This window comes from Nomascus leucogenys, chromosome 3 (genome assembly GCF_006542625.1).
Source record: "Nomascus leucogenys isolate Asia chromosome 3, Asia_NLE_v1, whole genome shotgun sequence".
In the NCBI taxonomy this organism is placed as follows: domain Eukaryota; kingdom Metazoa; phylum Chordata; class Mammalia; order Primates; family Hylobatidae; genus Nomascus; species Nomascus leucogenys.
This window is the reverse complement of record NC_044383.1, coordinates 4,101,892-4,119,373: the sequence shown is the minus strand read 5'-3', so window position 1 is coordinate 4,119,373 and position 17,482 is coordinate 4,101,892.

The following is a 17,482-nucleotide window of genomic DNA, read 5'->3' as shown; positions in this document are numbered from 1 at the left end:
TTTGATGTTTGAGAAGTTGCCCTGAATTCAAGCCCCACCCATCCTTGGTTGGAAGAGCCCAGCAGCTGGGATGAGAGGCTGCCCCAAGAGGAGAAGAAAGGGCTTCACTTACCTGGAGCTGATGCAAGGGGAGTGGCTGTACCTCGGGCCCTTTTACACCTGCAGGCTGGGTAAGGAAAGGATTTTGGAGGTGAGTAGCAGAGACCAGGCCCTGCCCCCTCACAGTGGTCTGGACATAGGATGGCCAGATACAATACAAAATGTCCAGGAAATTTTGAATTTCAGATAAACAATACACACAGTCTTGGGGGCATATTTTTATACAAAAAAATCTTGTTGTTTGTTGGAAATTCATATTTAACTGGGCATCCTGGATTTTTATTTGCTAAATCTGGGGACAGTGGGAGGCCATAGCAGGGGCTAAGACAGAGGTGGCTGCCTGAGGACCTGGACCTGAACCTTGGCCTGACCCTAGCCAGGAAGGTCCTGGGTGAGTCTTCTCCCAGCTTCTTGTCTGTCTCCACCCAAGTCGCCTGACCAGCAAGTCCTAAAAGTATCTTCATCCTCAGTGATTCCACTGCTCAAGACCAGGGGCTGCCTGTCACTTAGCAGGCCAAATCTCCATTCTGGGGTCTAGCATGGGAGCCCTTCCTTGAAGGTAAGACCGAAAATCAGCAGCCGTGGTCAGACCAGGTGCCCACCAGGGCTCTTTCCCTGCAATCTGCAAAACCTCAGCCAAGACTTTCATGTTCTCTGAGCCTTGAATACCCCATCAGGGTGGGGACCAACCTAGGGCTGACCAAATGATCCCAAGTTTCTCCTTAACTGCTTTTACTTGCTTTGCTTTTACTCCCCACTGAAGAACATATTTTTGGCCCACTTTCACTTCTTCAATAAATATTTATTAAGTATCAGCATATGCCAGGATACCTAAATGAATAAAGCAGACAAAAATCGCTGCCCTTACAGAGCTTGTATTTAAATGCAAATGTTTAGAAAATACATGTAATGACTAAGTCAATGATAGAGAATTTTTGAAGGTGAAATGAGCATAGGAAAAAATTAGAGCATGCTCAGGTGGGTGGAGGTTCAGGGCAGGTTGCAGATGAGCAACTGCAATTTGAAGTAGAGTGGTCAAGGACGGCCTCCTGAAGAAGGTGGTATTTGTCTCAAAGGCAGTAGGCAGGTTAGCAAAGGTGCTAAAGGGAACAGTGTCCAGGCAGCAGGAACAGTTGGAGCCCTGAGGGAAACATGTGACTGGTAGGGTTGGGAGAGGAGGAGATATGTGGTCTGGGTGGTTGGAGGCTAGAGGCAGGGCGTGGAAGGCTCCCTGGACGAGGAACGGAGGGGAGTGGAGTCACAGAGAGGGCTCTGACAGAGGATGAAGAGGAGTGAGTCGAAGCCACCTACATCACCAGGTGACAGATTAGGGTGGAGGTGATGAGAGTCTTAGGCGACTGCATGTACCTGAAGCTCCAGCAAACAGGTTTCTCTGCCACACTGAATGAGGCACCAGAAAGAAAGTGAGGTGTCTTAGCCGGGCCTGGTGGCAGGCACCTGTAATCCCAGCTACTCAGGAGGCTGAGGAAAGAGAATAACCTGAACTCAGGAGGCGGAGATTGCAGTGAGCCGAGATCGCGCCACTGCACTCCAGCCTGGGAGACAGAGTGAGACTCCGTCCCCCTGCCCCATAAAAAAAAAAAAAAAAAAAAAAAAAGTGAGGTGTCAAGGATGAGATAAATATCTGTCCTGCACTTAGCACACATGGATCCTGGAGGGAGAATACAACTGGAAGGCCACAGACCAGAGGTCTAAATATTTCAAAAGAAGAAATTGAGCCAGCAAACTTTTAAATAAAATATTGGCTATCCTCCTGCTTTCCTAATGATGAAACCAAAAAATACGTGGAAAGCTATGATTTTTATTGGCTGAAAGTTGGCAAAATCTCAATGGCTGAATGTCATGCTTGTTGTACACATCTGGGGGTTTTACTCATGGGCCAGCAATGCTTGAATAAGTAAAAAATAAAGACATCCATAATTCATAAATGAGTATGTACTTTTTCTGTAAAATTTATTTGTCTTGCCTCATTTCAGTATAATCAATAATTATGTTGTATGAGCAAGATTTTCACATAATTCATCTTTTAACATTAATGTGATAAAGTGCCACATTTTGAATGTATTTTTGTCAAAAATGTACACTAAGGCTGGTGCAGTGGCTCACACCCATAATCCCAGCACTCTGAGAGGCCAAGGCGAGAGGTTTGCTTGAGGCCAGGTGTACGAGTCCAGCCTGGGCAACGGTGTGAGACCTCATCTCTAAAAAATGTGTTTACAAAACTAGCCAGGCATGGTGGTGCATGCCTGTGGGCCTGTCTACTCAAGAGGCAGAGGCTGAAGCGGGCAGATCACATGAGCTCAGGAGTTCAAGGCTGCAGTGAGTGATGGTCATCACACCACTGCACTTCAGCCTGGGTGACAGATCGAGATCGTGTCTCTAAAAATTTTTTTTAAAAAAGGAAATTAAATGTAAATTTAGAAAATAAATTTAAATAATTTTTCATCTTTTCAAATAGTATTACCTCTAAAACATTCAAAATTAGCTGTTAAAAAGCAAAACACAAATTTTTTTTTTTTTTTTTTTTTTTTTTTTTGAGACCGAGTCCTGCTGTGTCGCCCAGGCTGGAGGGCAGTGGCGCAATCTCGGCTCACTGCAAGCTCTGCCTCCCGGGTTCACACCATTCTCCTGCCTCAGCCTCCCGAGTAGCTGGGACTACAGGCGCCCGCCCCCATGCCCGGCTAATTTTTTTGTATTTTTTAGTAGAGACAGGGTTTCACCATGGTCTCAATCTCCTGACCTCGTGATCCGCCCGCCTCGGCCTCCCAAAGTGCTGGGATTACAAGCGTGAGCCACCGCGCCCGGCCAAAACACAAATTTTAATTATGGAAATAACTTTAATCAAAGCTAATTTTTTTAAATCTTTGAAAATTTAATTAAATCACCTGAAATATTTAGGTAAAAGTGAAACTATTTATGATTCTACTGAGCACTGTAACCAGACCAGCAAATGCTGTGTTGCTTATATAAAAAACAGTAGGCCAGGTGTGGTGGCTCAAACCTGTATTCCCAACACTTTGGAGGCTGAAGCTGGAGGATCACTTGAGCTCACGAGTTTGAGACCAGCTTGGGCAATATAGGGAGACCCGATCTCTATAAAAAAATTTTAAAAAAGAATTAGTTGGGGCTGTGATTGTGCCACTGCACTCTAGCCTGGGTAACAGAGTGAGACCCTGTCAGAAAGAAAGGAAAGAAAGGGAAGAAAGAAAGAAGGAAGGGAGGGAAGGAGGGAGGGAGAAAGCAAGCATATCTCATTTCATGTAAATTATAACTAGACCTACCTTTATGCAAATTTGAGACTATACATTGATTAATATTGTCAGCCATGGTTCCTCAGCAACCACATGCAAATGTTGTGGACCCCATGCTCACCGGAGCAGCTCTGGAATCACATATTGGATCATGAAGACAGGTAAGAAAATGGACACTGGGCAATTCTGGGAAGTGATACTTCATTATACAACAATCTATTGTAACCGTGCTTAAAGGAAGGGTGTGAGAAGTTAATACATTTCTATTTGCTCTTCCCTACTCAAGTCCCCCTTACAGACAGAGGCAGCATCTGTCTCCCATGGAGCAGCCTCACCACAAACCTCTGTGGTACTGAGACAATGGCACAGGGCAGGTGATGTGTGTGTGCAGTGGGGCTGAGGGGCTGTGTTCCCGGGCCTGGGCATCATCAGAATTCAGAGCAAATGTTTCAGGGTCCTGCCTTGCCAGCACCAAGCCCTGCTTCATGATGACTTAGAAACCCATATGTTCTTGCCTAAATGGCATGTGTATGTGTGTGCACACATGCCTGCAGTAAGAGGGGCCCTGTAGGGAAGGAGCCCCCCGAGAGCCTCCTCCTTTGGGCAAGGTCTAAGGGCAGTGGCCCCTGGAAGGATGGACTTGCCACCCTCTAGATGGGGAAGGTGTGGGTGAAGTAGCTTTGGGTGGGGATGTACAGATCAGGAATTCAGATTTGGAAATGTTGACTTTGCAGTGTCTTTTGGTTATCCAGAGGAAAGTAGACAGGCAGCTGTATAAAGGGGTCTGGATTTTGAGAGGGAAATCTCAGCTGGAGATAAGAGATCTGTGAGTCATTAGTGGGTGGATGTTCTATGATGCCTTCTGCCTGGAATATACCACCAAAGGATGAGTGTGGATGTGAAAGAGAGAGTCCAGGGGCTGGATCCTAGGGCACGAAACTCAAAGGCTGGGGACAACACCCATTAGGATAAATATTAGCAAAAAAAAAAAAGCAGTAAACAACAAGTGTTGGCAAGGATGTGGAAAAATTGGAACTCTTGTACATGGCCAGTGGGAATGTAAAACGGTAGAGCTGCTACAGAAAACATTATGGCAGGCTGGGCATGGTGGCTTATGCCTGTAATCCCAGCACTCTGGGAGGTGGAGGCAGGCAGATCACCTGAGGTCAGGAGTTCGAGACCAACCTGGCTAACATGGTGAAACCCTGTCTCTACTAAAAATACAAAAATTAGTCGGGCATGGTGACATGCACCTGTAGTCCCAGCTACTCAGGAAGCTGAGGCAGGAGAATCGCTTGAGCCCGGGAAGCAGAGGTTGCAGTGAGCCGAGATTGTGCCACTGCACTCCAGCCTGGGTGACACAGCGAGACTCTGTCTCAAAAAAAAAGAAAACAGTATGGCAGTTTCTCCAAAAATTAAATATATGATCACCATATGATTCAGCAATGCCACTTCTGGGTATATACACAAAAGAACTGAAAGTAAGAACTCAAACAGATATTTGCACATCCATGTTTACAGCAACATTATCTGCAATAGTCAAAAGACGGAAACAATCCAAGCATCTGCTGATGCATGAATGGATGCACAAACTGTGATGCATCCACACAGTAGGATATTATTCTAACTCATGAAGGAAAATGACACATGCGACAACATGGAAGAAACTGGAAGACATGCTAAGTGATATTCCCCAGACACAAAGGGACAAATACGGTATGATTCCACCAAATGAAGTCCCTCGTCGTCAAATTCACAGAGTCAGAAAGTTGAAGAGTGATGCCAGGGGCTGGGGGAAAGGGGAATGGGGAGTTATGGTTTAATGGGGACAGAGTTTCCATTTTGCAAGATGAAAAAGGTCTGGAGATGGATGGTGGTAGTGGTTGCACAACAATGTGACTGTGATGAATATCACTGAACTACACACTGAAAAATGGTTAAGATGGTAGATTTCATGTTATGTATATTTTACCATGATTTTATCTGCTAAAATAGAGAGAGAGAGATTAAAATAAGGGTTGAAAGAGTTGAAGAGTTGGGTACAAGGTCAGGGACAATTGACAGGGACAGAGAAGGAGGAACCAGCAGCAATGTGACTTTGGCCAAAGTTACACTCCTCTCTGCAGGCCTGCAGCTCTCTGTCCAGCTCAGAAAGTCTCATGGCATGTTGCACTCACTGGATGTTATTCCTGGTCACTGTTATTCCTTGAATGTCCTCCAACTTTGGACTTGGACTTTGGATCTCAGTCATGTTGTCAGTGAGTCCACTGCACTCACTCTTTCCACCTCAGTCAATAAGTCACTCCTCCTTTAACCCACTCACTCATCATTTCAATACTTGTGTGCAAATAATTCTAAACTTCACTCTCTTGTGCCTAATATGTTCAGTTTTGTCATCTCCTCCTTGCCACCCAAATGGCAGATTATTTCTTTTCAAAATGAATGGTGCATGGATGAATGAATCAATGAGGTGGTCCATGAATAAGGAAGTGTCTTCTTGCTCTTCTCAAGTCTGCTTTTGACATTATCATGCCCATGGTTGGGGCTTGCACTGTAGAAGGAAGAGCAGAAGGACATGGGAGAAGAGAACAAGAGTGCTAGTTAGTAGAGGTGGGGTCTTTCTCAGAAATAATAAGTAGAGTGAGTGTTTCTCAGGAGGTTAATGCACCACACATTTCAGTACCTGAATGGCCTCTCTTATTTAAGACTATATAGATGTGAGGAAAATGAATGCCTGCCTTAGTTCTCTTCAGGGATTGTCAATGAATCTATGTGTGGCATCTCTGGACCCATGGGGACATCTTTAAGACATAGTCCAAGAGGTGAATTTCAATGCGGGGTCTCAGGTTGCATGGTCTGAGTTATATACAGGGGAGGAGTGAGTTAAAATGGTCAACACATTTGTGAAATGATCCTTAATGTTTTTAAGTACCAGCATGTGGTGGTATATATTATGTGTCAACTTGACTGGGCCACAGGGTGCCCAGATATTTGGTTAAACATTATTCTGGGTGTGTCCACAAGGGTGTTTCTGGATGAGAAACATTCAAATTTATAGACTGAGTCAAGAAGGTTGCCTTCCCCAATGTGGGTCAGCCCCTTTCGATCCACTGAGGGCCTGAATGGAAAATAAAAAAGACTGAGTTCTCTCTGCCTGGCTGTCCTTAAGCTGGGACGTTGGTCTTCTCCTGCTTTCGGATTTGGACTTGGACTAGAACCACACCACCGGCCCTCCTGGTTCTCACACCCATAAACTCAGACTGGAACTTACACTATCAGCTCTCCTGGGTCTCCAGCTTGTCACCTGTGGATCTTGGGACTTCTCAGCCTCTGTAATTGCAGGAGCCTATTCCTTATAATAAGACATAAATCTCGTTATATACATATTATTATATATATGTACAGTCATGTGCCATAACATTTCAGGTAATGATGCACCGCATATACAACAGTGATCCCGTAAGAGCATAATGAAGCTGCAATGTTCCCATTGCTGAGTGATGTTCTAGCTGTCACAATGTCACAGCATAATTATTTTTGAAATCAATTTAGTGTAGCCTGAGTGTACAATGTTTATAGGCCTACATAGTGTGCAGTCATGTCCTAGACCTTCACGTTCACTCACCACTCACTCAGTGACTTACTCAGAGCAACTTCCTGTCTTGCAAGCTTCATTCGTGGTTAAGCGCCCTATATGGGTTTCTTATTTTTTATCTTTCATGCTGTATTTTGACTGTACCTTTTCCATGTTTAGATACACAAATACTTACCACTGTGTTACAGCTGCCTACCATATTCAGTACAGTCCCATGCTGTACAGGTCTGCAGCCTGGGAGCAATAGGCTATACCATACAGGCTCAGTGTGGAGTAGGCTACGCTAGGTGAGTGTAAAAGCACTATGATGTTTGCACAAGGATGAAATCAGCTAACAACCCATCCCTCAGAATGTATCCCTGTTCGTAAGCAATGCATGACTGTACACACCACACACACACACACACACACAATTACAAGATATATAGATATAACAGAACCAACAGGATATATATTATTTCCCTGGAGAACTCAGACTCATACACAGCATAATTGGTGGAGGTTTTATGTTGTGGTTGTGGTTGGCATTAATTCCCCAGTTATCATAATGTATGGAATTTTGATGGAGAAAAAAGTGCCCGATGCCCTCTGTGACTGTGTCCTAGCACGTTTTAAATGGAGGAGTTGCTTGCACCAACATGACTCCGATGCTTCACAGAGCATGTTCACTGCCCAGGGACTCACATCCACATGGTCAAGGTGGTGTCAGGCTGGCAAAGCAAAATCATTGCTATTTGACTTTCAACTGTGAAATTTTGCAGTCATATTATGAGTCGTTCCCCTTCACAATTGTCTGGCTTACAAACTCCCGGGAAGGTGAGAATGATTTAGACTTTATGGGGAGTATGGTAGGTTAATCATAAGAACTGGGCTGCTGTGAAGGCCGGTGGGGCACTGACAGATGGTGTTCCCTTCTCCCCTTCTGATTTTCCTTATTTGCAGCCTGACATTTTTAAAAAATAGATTTGCTTGGAGTTTTTGCACATTTATGAAATCCACTTGAAAACTTGGTGGTTGGAGAATGGAAATGATTTTATGGTTGGGAAAGATTGTCCACAGATTTCTTAAAAGGTAATGGTTGCTAATTCGGCCTTCAGCAAGAGCCACAACGTCCTCATTTTAAATAAGCTAGCCCAGTTTAAGAATAATTAGACAAAGTCAAAATATAGGATCCACATCTGCCCATAAATGGTGGCTTTTAATCTGCATGGGCGTTAGAGGTGGTGCAGTGACAGGAGGGCCAGCTCCAGGGAAATTCCTCCCGCTGCCTGGTAGAACTGCCATTTTCAAATGGAGTCCTGATTTAAAAAAAAAATAAAAAATTAATTAGCAAAGGTCAATAATTACTGTATTACCATAGCTATAATGTACAATTTTTTGGCCCACACATTTGGGGAAGGAAAAAGCATTTGATAAACAATACCCATTCTTTGAAGCCTTTCCTCGGAAGGTTTTCCTAGCTAGTTGGAGTGAGGTGGCCATTGCCATGTTTCCTGTGTTTTGAAGAGCCAGTCCTATCCATCTTTCACAGCTGGAAAACCTGTGGATGTGGGAGTTATCTCCCACATCCTTCTTGGGCTCAAGAACCTGCACTGGCTCACTATTTTTTTTTTTTTTTTTTTTTTTTTTGAGACGGAGTCTCGCTCTGTCGCCCAGGCTGGAGTGCAGTGGCGCGATCTCGGCTCACTGCAAGCTCCGCCTCCCCGGTTCACGCCATTCTCCTGCCTCAGCCTCTCCGAGTAGCTGGGACTACAGGCGCCCGCCACCACGCCCGGCTAGTTTTTTGTATTGTTAGTAGAGACGGGGTTTCACCGTGGTCTCGATCTCCTGACCTCGTGATCCGCCCGCCTCGGCCTCCCAAAGTGCTGGGATTACAAGCGTGAGCCACCGCGCCCGGCTTCACTATTAACCACTGCATCAAGTTCAAACACTTTCTTGGCTTCCCAATCCCTGCAGGTGTCCCTCTGGCATCCCCGCTTTGATCTTAGACTGGTTTTCCAGTCCTCCACTTCTTCCTGAGATCCGCCCTAGTTCCCCCTCTGCTCCATGTTGAGTCCTGATTCTTCCAGGATGCCTTCCCCAGCCGTCTCAGCCTATGGAGTTTAATTCTCAGTTCCGTTGTAGAATTATCTTTGCATTGTTTCACGGGTTCCTTCATTCATGTTTTCATTTGTCTGACAGATGTTTATTCAGCACCGTCTAGCTGCAGAAATAATTGCACACCAGTGTAATGTCTGCAAGAAAAAAAAAAAAAAGACTTGCATTGGGGGCCAATGATTGGGGTAGCATAGAGCAGCGAGGATGCTGGTGACATTTCACAAAGACCTGGCACTCCAGGGGAAGGGCGGGTTCCACGAGATGCAAAATAGGCCACTACATCCCAGGCCTGGAGGTCAGGAGAGAGGTGAGCACTGGCTTTTGAAGTTACTTTGAGAGAAATCAATGATTGATATTAAAGCATTTTGAACAACTCTAAAGCACTACATGAGGGTTATAAGATTCTACAACTCGTGCTGTGTGATCTTTTCCGAAGGAAGCTAGCGGTTTGAGCCCCTGCTGTGGTTAGGGGTCACTGTGGTGGCCATTTCCACTAACATTATCACAGTCAGTTGCAAGCCTCCCTGGTAAGTCAGGTGTTATCATCTCCATTTTACAGACAATAAAACTGAGGCTCTGTACGGCTAAGAAACGTGCTAAGGCCACAGAGCTAGGACACGATGGAGCTAGGATGCCTCCAGGTTCATCTTTGGAGTTCCTCCTGGGGTGCAATGTGGCCACTTTTGTCTTCTCATGTCGTGCCACCAAAACAAACTGAGGAATTTAATCATTTAAAGGTTATTTTTGGCTCCATAACAAACGCAAGTTGAGGTCTGTTGGCAGAGTCTGGCTCAAAGGAAGCTACAATTCATCAGTTCCAATCACTGAACAAAGAGTTCAGGGACAGCCTGAAAACACTGGATGCTGCCATTGACCCTGGGTGGAGAGGGAGTGGGAAACACGCCTGGAAAAATTGGCATTTGGTTGCTAATTAAAACATTTTTAAAGATCTTATTACCAAAATATATATTAAGGTGGACATTCAAATCATTCTACTTACTGCTTATGGATCATTTTGCTTAAGAATGGAGTAAAATGTGGATGCATGAACATTTTGTGAAAGTGTAATCATGAAACTGCATCAGATGATGTGCCCATTGTTTTCATTTCTGTTATTGAGGGTTTAGGGAAAAAAATTTACAAAGAATTTTAAATAAACTCCCAAACCTTCAGTTTCCAAAATAAGATTGAGAAGTTTTATCTTGGTAAATATGTACTTTGCAGCAATTATTAGATCATTTTGATTTCTGGGGACATCATTTAGAAGCATTGCATTTGTGGAAAGTGCGTGTTTAACACCTTTGTGGATTGAGGGTCCCCTCATCTTTCTTCATTTTCCCTGCTCTCTTGTCTTTGTGCTGATTTTTCATCAAACAGTGGCACAGGCAGCAGAGCCCACTTCCATCACTCTCCAGGTTCTTCCGTCTCTAAGTGCCCGTTTTTTCTTCTGAACATCATGATGCCATCTATCAAACTTCTAAACAGGTTCCCACTTTGCCTTCTAAGGCTGAGGCTTGGTGCTTCATTTTCCACAGCAATCCCGGTATTAGAGAACAATTAATGATGTCAGCTTACTGGTATCACTTTTGAAATATTTTCTCTTACTGAGAATCTTTGCAGGAGAACGACAAAGGTGCAAACACAGACTTTTTCTCAATAAGCTTCAGAACCAAGATTGGCCTTTTGATAAATGCTTTCTGGTAGTTGTCTTTAAGGGGCTAATTTTTCAAGCTTAAAGAGGGAGAGAGTGACAAAGATCTCCATTTTTTTTCAGGTAATTAATGACTTAAATGGAAGAAAATGAATAATTTAATAAAAATATTTTGGCATGTCTTAAGCCGCGTACATTTGGTTCCTGTACAAGGTCCCTCCCTCCACGATGGGCAAAGGTATTTTCGTTTGGCAGATTAGGCTATTTTTGAATTCTACTTATTATACTAAATTGAATGCCATATTATGAAATCCATTTCAACTTTTATGGACATCCCTGCCTCCTCCAGGGGCTTCTTTGGGCATTTGGTTTATTGGGGAAGAGTCATTTTTTCTCTGCAACAATGCCCACAGTGCTGGCACATTACGGCAAAGAAAATAAGCCACAAAATTCAAGTTCTTATTGCAGACTAGTATCAACTTACATGATTTTTTTTAAATAATGGAAAACGTTAGAATATGACATCCTAGGGAAGGATAGAAGATTCTTGCATATCTAATCAAAATGTTATCATCCCCGAAACATATTCATCATATGACCTTTGTCAGCTGCTTCATAGTAAAGAAATCCTTTCAAAAAGGCAAAAGTTTCAAACAGAGCATTATGGGCTGGAAGAAATTCACAGAAAAGAAATTGCGTTTTCCACCAGAGAGCCTCAGTGCTAAGGCTGCACTGGGGAGCTCACTATGACCCTCTTGCCGTTGTCTTAAACTCTCAAAGTTTGACTCCTTTTGGATTTTTGAACAATTCAAAAAAGATCCTTTCATAAACAGTTTCATAAACTACGACATATCTAATTCCTGGGCTTTGAACGCGGAGCTGAGTACAGCACAGGGAGCCTACTGAGAATTTCTCCTGAAACCATAAAGCAATCTAGGAGGTGAGTTAGCACGCTGTTGACACAGGGAATGGAAATGGAAATTCTCTAGGAGTCTCTTCCACCCCGAGTTCTACGCACTGCTTTGCCTGATGCTTGTTGATTGGTGTCGTATATCTTGATGTTAGTATCCCATTTAGGAAATGTTCTGACATTATCTATTTGGAAGTTCGAAACACAGTATAAAACTCCCAATGCATTTGAGCACAGGCTTCAGCACAGCAATCACAATGCTCATTTCCACTGATGCAAGATGTAGGTTTGAACCACATTCCAATAGACGCTATTCCTAAGTCGATAGAAATCTGAAAGTCTTTCTGTGGCTAGCAGGGTTAGGAGGGGCTGACTCCTTCCTTCCCGAACACCACCTCATTCCTCTTATCAACTCTCCCTAGTGCTCAGCAACCAGGGGGCTGTGGCTGTGGAATATGTATGAAGAACAAATGATCAGGAAAAATGAGGTGGAAAAAATTTTTTAGATAGCAGAACTGAAAGGAAATGAAACAACGAGGATTTGAAAAATGCAATTGAATACAGGTTTAACCATTAAAAATGATTGCACGTCTCTAAAAGAGAGTAGAAATAAAATGGCTGTAATGTGTTTACTTTTTTAAAGATTCAGGCTCAGTTCACAAATGGCAAAGCACATTGAATCAAAATTGACCTTTTGCATTACTAGAATCTAGAGATTTTATTCATCTAAGAACCCACTGTACTTTGGAATTAGTCCATGGACTTACTAGCACAGGGTGACCAGAAAAACTGTTAGATTGCTGATCCTAAAATCACCTTTAAATTCATATTTAGACTTCTTCCAATTTATTTTTATCACACAAGCATGGGTAGATGCCAAAGAGAATCCTCAGTTACTACTGCTAGCTTGTTAATAATCAAGTTATATTTTTCCAATCATTGGCATTTTCAAATGCTGCAAATGAAAATCAAATTTGCAAATGTGACACATTCAGGCAAACCATATCTACTATTTCCTTCTCAGACAAAGGAAGACAAGTTTTTAATCAGCAGTCAACTCTGCAGTCTTTGGAGTTGGTTTAAACTAAGTCAGCAACTCTGATTCTTTTATTTGAAGAACAAATAGCAGGATAAAATTCCTAAGCCCTAGAAATATACCATCATAACTTGCTACCCAAAGATTTCAAATTCCTCAACTGAAAAATGCTAACACAGTTTTTTCTCTGTCTCCCTCTCTTTGTCCTTCCTCCCTTCCCTCCTCCCTCCTCTCTCTCTCTCTCGTCTTTCCTTCTTCCCTTCCCCTCCCTAATCCTGTGTTCTTAGGAATTGGGAATATTCTTAGGAATATTGATGCTTGCAGATCAGTAATTTTCTGTAAGGTTTGGTTCTGCCATTTCATAGCTGAGTGGCCTTGGACAAGTAACTTGACCTCTGTAATCCTTACTTTACTCACCTATAAAATGGGTGTAATGATACTCATCTCACAAAGCTGTGAGTTTTTTTTGTTGTTTTTGTTTTGTTTTGAGGTGGAGTCTCGCTCCATTGCCCAGGCTGGAGTGCAGTGGTGTGATCTTGGCTCACTGCAACCTCCACCTCCCAAGTTCAAGCGATTCTCCTGCCTCCGCCTCCCGAGTAGCTGGGACTAGAGGCACACATCATTATACCCGGCTAATTTTTGTATTTTTATAGAGATAGAGTCTCACCACATGGATCAGGCTGGTCTCAAACTTCTTCCTGATCTCAGGTGATCTGCCTGCCCTGGCTTCCCAAAGTGCTGAGATTACTAGTGTGAACCACCACGCCTGGCCAAAGCTGTGAGTTTTAGAAGAATGACACATGTAAAAACACACAGCACTGAGTGTCTGCACACAGGAGACCCTTGTGTTGTCCCAGACTCTGGGTCACCAGTGACAGAAACCCAACTCACAGTTGTTTATTCAAACAAGAGAATTTATTGTCACAGAGAAATGAGAAGTCCAGGGGTGGCTTTATACTCATGACTGGATCTGGTCATATCCAGGGGCTCAACAGTGTGGTTTGGGCTCTGTTTCTCTCTATCTCCACGCAATTTCCCTTCGTGAAAAGATGGCCACTGGCAGCCCAGAGCCATGTGGTCCCTGCTTTGTGCCCCAGCAGGAAAACGCAACTCCCTGCAATAACCGTGCATCCACCCAGGCAGGAACTCTCATCAGTCCACCACTATGACCAAAGGGAGATTTGCTGTACACAAAGAGATAGTAGAGCTTGCAGGTAAAAGCCATCAATGTCCCCTATGAGGCCCAGTAAATGCCGGCTCTCATTCTCCTGTGGCTTCCACTCATCAAAGAAGCAATAAATTGGGGCATAAGTAACTCTAACACCTACTGCTGTGTGATCTTACCAAGTTACTCAACCACTCTGTTTCCTCATTTCTAAAGCTGTGATCATGACAATACTTACCTAATAGGGTTGCTGTGAGGATGCAGAAAGAGGATGGGTATAAAGCACCTAGCCCAGAGCCTGTCACTTAAAAAGTCATCGTCATTTTCAAATATGGTTACACATTTTTTTCCGATGGGGTTGCATCCTGAGCAATGTGTGGTTGGGTGATTTCGTCATCTCGCAAACATCATAGTGGACTTACGCAAACCTAGATGGTGTAGCCTATTGCTCCCAGGCAACACACCTTCGTGTACTGAATATGACAGGCTATTGTATCACATGGTATTTGTGTATCTAACCATACCCAAGCCTACACAAGGTAATATGTTGCACTACGACATTATGATAGCTATAATGTCACTACGTGATAAGAATTTTTCAGCTCCATCATAATCTTATTGGTACCACCATGGTACAGGCAGTTCATTGTTGACCAAAACATCATTATGTGGTGCATGACTGTATTATCATTAATTTCTACAAGTCCTATCTTTCTAGTTCTTTAGTATCTTAATGAATCTCCAATAAATGTGCTAATTAAGATTAATCCCTAAGACAAAGAACCAAGGCAAAGACTTGCCAATGCTTTTGCTTGGCCTTGGAGTGGGGACAAGGCTAGGAGAGTACCCTGGGTTGGCACCAAGTTGTCTTGCTGTTCAGCCTCATGAAATGTGTCCCCTTGTCAACAGGCTCCCTGGAAAGCTCCGCTGCACAGAGTCAGATCCACCGGGCACTTATTTAGTGGCCAGAAACTCCCTCTACTGCTTTGGGGAAGATGGGGCTGCAGGAAGCAGAGCACCCCAGCCGCCTCCTCACCAGGGCCTCCCCAACCCAATCCATACACAGCTGGTGGATGAAGAGTTGTGAAGACTTAAGGTGAGGCAGCATGTGAGTATGCATGCCCAGCACACAGGGCTCAAGGGCTGGCACACAGCAGGTGCACCATCCTTGTGAACAGGGAGGATACAAACTTGGTGGCTTACTACCTCATGGTGATCCTGCCCTTCTCACCCCTTCCCCTTCATTCCCATGTCAGATCTGTTCTCCAAGCCATGGTGGGTGCATGTGACTGTGGCTGGGAAGGTACCTCATTCCCCTGTCCACCATGATTGGTCCAGAGCTTGTCCTAATCATCCATGGTAGGCCAATCAGAGCCCTTCCCTAAGATTCTTTTTGGGGGAAGCTGGGAGAGAGCTTTGATGTGGTTCGATACACCAATACCATTGTGTATTTCAACTCTGAGGACACACAGCTGAAAGGATGTAAGCCTGGGTCCTGGGTGGGTAACACCTGCCTGGAGCTGGAGAAGATGAGAAAAGGAAGGCCTGCGGAGGGCCCAGTGAACGAGACCTGAGTTCAGCCTCTGTGCCCTGGAGTCCTCCTGCCTTTCCTTCTCTGGGCTGTAGTTCACTTTCTAATAAAGGTCCTTTGGGTTTGGCAGCTTTGGTCTGGGCCTCCTTCACCTGCATTGTGAGGAGCACCAGCAAAGTCCACCTGACACTGCCCTCACCGAGAAATGAGCACCCCCACCTTCACAACTTTCCCCTACCCCTGCCAGGAATGAAGATGCTGTCCTATTCCTGTCCAGTGGGCTCCTGGACAAAGAAGGGAGAGTCTCTCGTTTCCAGGGGCTGCTGATCAGACAGATGGAGGGATCATTCTGAGGACCTCAGTGTCTGTCATTCTGCACTGCTAGATTGAGTGGGGTTATCTCAAGCAAAGAGACAATGGGACATACGGCCACCGGCACCAGCCCCAGCACCAATTCTGCCACTCAGGTGGTGATCACTCTCCCATATCTGCCTCCTGTTACTTTAAACCAGTGGTTCAATGCACTAGGCTGGTTTGAAGCAGTTACCCTGGGAGAAAATACAGCCACTTTTCCTTTCTAAATTTGTATTTTGGTGACTGAGACAGAACCCTTAGTGTGGCTGTTTTTCCTGTCTTAATTTCATTCGTGCTTTCCCAGTCAGAAGCAAATGACAGCAAATCACAATCTCAGCATTGAAATCCCCACGTCTCTTGCTTTAATTTCCAAGTCACAAAAGCACGGGCGCTTGTGGTTCATCCCAGTGGGGCAGGGGAGTGGGGAGACCCACTTCCTCCTAACGACCCAGGTACACACTCCCCAGCTCTTCACACCACTTAAAAGATTCTGCCCAAACTGCCAACCATGTGTTACAAACAAAGCCCTTCCCGAAAATGGATCAAAAACACTTTGTAATGAGTGTAGGAGCTGGTTTAAAAAGGGCCAACATCAAACAAAACCCCAGTCCTGAGTCACAGACACTTAAATAGCCCATTCCAGGGTGGGAACATCCTCCAAAGCGCTTCCATTTGTGTGAGTAGTTCTTCAAGCCAACGTATCCAAATACATACATCTGATGAGTGGACTTTGCTTGTTTACATACATTATGTACATTCCTTTGATAGTCAATTGTCTAAAGTCGGAACAGTTTGGAGGGAGAGCTATACAAGGTTTGCAATGATCTTTGTCCACCAATTACTGGACAACTGGATCCAAATTCCACAAATGGCTGTGGTTCTTTACCTGCACGGTGCTCCTCCCCTTCGACATCCAGCACCATGCATTTTCTCTTGCAGGTCTTTCCTTGCATCATCCCTCCAACCCCAGCAGATATCCTGGCTGAGCCTGTTTTCTCTGTGAGGGCCTACACTGCACACTGGGGCTCTTGGAAAGGGCTTGCTGGGCTGGGCACGGTGGCTCATGCCTGTAATCCTGGCACTTTGGGAGGCCGAGGCAGGTGGATCACCTGAGGTCAGGTGTTCAAGATCAGCCTGGCCAATATGGTGAAACTCCGTCTCTGTTAAAAATACAGAAAAATTAGCTGGGCATGGTGGCATGCACCTGTAATCCCAGCTACTCAGGAGGCTGAGGCAGGAGAATCACTTGAACCCAGGAGGCAGAGGTTCCAGTGAGCAAGATGGCACCATTGTACTTCAGCCTGGGCGACAGAGAGAGACTCCAGTTCAAAAAAAGAAAAAGAGAAAAAAAAAAAAAAGAAAAGGGCTTCCTGCAGGGACAGTCAGTGCAGGGAGGGGCCTCCTTTGCATTCCCATTGCCCCTGCGCATCTCCTGGATAGAGGTCACTACTACAGAGAGCAAACTATTTCCTCATCTGTGCGCCATTCCACCACAAGCCCCACAGGGGCCTGCAAGGAGTCCCATTAATCCATCTCCAGGCCCTGCACCCACAAACTGGCAAAGGAAGTTTCAGGAAAAGTCTTTCTAATAGGAGCCTTTGGGCTGCCTTTGGTTCGTTTCCTTAGGAATTATCCTCCATGCCCTTCTTGACACAAAAGGGCCTGAAGGGTTTCAGTTCTCAACAGGAGCTCCCAGGGGCTCCTGGCAGGAGGATGTTCTGCCTCTTTTGAGGAATGCAAGAGCCAAGGAGCCCCTCCTGTTTTAGTTGCAC